Consider the following 2,603-nt stretch of genomic DNA (forward strand, 5'->3'; position numbering starts at 1 on the left):
GCATATTTACTTTCAAAGGGCTTTAGTTTACGTGAATAAAAAGCTATAAGGAAGAACTGTTTATCATATTACTGAAGTAGTACCCCTCTTACCCCTTGGTCTGAGACGTCTGTTGCAATAAAAAAAAATTCCTTATTTAAATCAGGGGTTTTTAAGTTAGGTAAGCTGCATTATTCCGCTTTTAAGATATCGAACGCCTGTTGATGCTTTTTAGACCATAATAAATCTACGCTCTTCTTCGTAAGATCTGTTAAAGGAGCTGTCATGATTGAAGAGTTACATATATACATACGATTGTAATACCCACTACAGCGCAAAAGTGCTGTATCCCCCTTTTACGTTAATAAGTACCGGAAAGTTATGAATAGCCGACACCTTACCATGGACTACTTTAAGACCTTGACTAGACACATAAAACCTAGATAAACATGTTCGGTTTTAAAAACTCACATTTAGATATTTTACTCTGAGATTATTTGTCTTTGTCTCTGTAGCACTAGCTCTAGTTTATGTGAATGTACTTCTAAGGTATTAGAAAAGATTACAAGATCATCCATATAGGCATGTTAGGGGTTATCCCCCAAACAAAAGTCTCCAAACACTATATTATAATTTGGGGCGCAACGTAAGCCGGAGGCATACGTAAAAATTGATAATGTCCCGAGTGTGCTGAAAACTGTGTATGAGGTACAATCACTTAGGTAATGGTATCTGGTAAAAGCCTTTAAGTAAGTCCAAGCTGGTGAAAAATTTATTCTAACCTAAGATAAGATGTCGTCGGTACATGGCACTGGAAACTATCGGGAGTCGTTTCCTTGTTTAAGCGACAGTAATCTGCGCAGATACGCCAAGTCCGATCTTTTATGGCATGACGTTTGAGGGAAAAATTATATGGGCTTATTTGATTTCCTAATGGCTCCTATTACTAACATTTTTCAACTTCGTCATTTATCTCTATTTTGAAATTTCATTGGGGTTCTACACGAAGGTACGTATATAGCTTTATGTTGTCCTTAGACCGTATTTGTTTTCAATGACATCCGTTTTTCTCCCAGAGATCACTCGCTAGTGGAGAAACTTCCTGGTATTCAGGTAGAAGATAAAAAAAAAAATTCTGCTGAATCACCTCTGCTTGAATGACTTTACGGACATTACTTTAGACAGATTATCAGAGAGATTCATCCACGACTGGTTGGGCGTGATTAAAAATTAGCAACAATAAAAAATGCGATATTTATAACTTCCGTATCCACGATATGTATACTATATATCTATATATAGTATATATCTATATATATAAAGATATATATATATATATATAGATATATATATATATATATATATATATATATATATATATATATATATATATATATATATATATATATATAATATATATATATATATATGTTATATATTATAATATATATATATATATATAGATTATATAATATATATAAATAGATATATATAGTATATATATATATACATAGATATATATATATATATTAATATATATATATATATATATATATATATATATATATATATATATACATAAGCGAATACCACGGGAAATGATAGTCAGGAATCCAAGCGCTTTCGTCTTTATTCAGACATCGTCAAGGAGCTACTAAAGTACAATTGGAGAGGAAGGCCTCGGGTACAAACAAGATCAGGAATACCAGATGGTTAATTATCAAAAGGGTAAAAATTAAAAGGGATAATCCAGGATTATCGGATATCACACGGTCACAAATTTAAACAGATTCTGACCCTAACCGAAATTACAAAGTATCTTTACAGTCCAAAACATGTAAAAACTGAATATATCAATTTTGTTGCTTATATTTATCTACAACTTTTTTCATTATGAAAGCATCAAGTTTAAATAAACCAAGACTTAAATTTAGAACATTTCTATTATTTGACTTGATAAAACAAGATTCAATGATATTCCTTTTAACTGTGTCATTACATGGGACTAAGGCTCTTGCTTGACTCCAGTTAATAGGATGGTCTAAATCTCTCATATGTACAAATAATGCATTCGATATTTGCCCAGTTCTCACAGAATATTGATGTTGCTTAAGACGCTGTGAAAGAGATTTGCCAGTCTGTCCGTAATAGATTTTATCACACTTTTTGCAAGGAATTTCATATATGCAGCCTGGAAGATCTTTAGGAGAATTTTTTTTTTTTTTTAAACTCTTGACATTAATATTACTGAAAACAACATTTATGTTAAAAAGCTTTAAAATTCTAGGAATATCTAAAAACCTTTCATCATAAGGTAATTTTAGAATGTTATGCTTACTAAATTCAAGTTTGTCATTAGTTGAATAAAATGTTTTTCTAGCTATTTTCCATGCCACATCTACAAAAGTCCTTGGGTACTTAAGTTTCAATGCAATATCATAAATAGTTTTAATTTCAGCGTCAATAAACTGCGGGCTACAGACACGTAAAGCCCTTAGGAACATCCCAGAAAAAACAGAGAATTTAACATTTTGATGGTGATTGGAGTAGTAATGAACAAAAGAGGCAATATTAGTTGATTTTCGAAAGACTGAAAAGGTGAAATTTCTATCATTTCTATGGAC

Source organism: Macrobrachium nipponense, chromosome 45, assembly GCF_015104395.2.
Source record: "Macrobrachium nipponense isolate FS-2020 chromosome 45, ASM1510439v2, whole genome shotgun sequence".
Classification (NCBI taxonomy): domain Eukaryota; kingdom Metazoa; phylum Arthropoda; class Malacostraca; order Decapoda; family Palaemonidae; genus Macrobrachium; species Macrobrachium nipponense.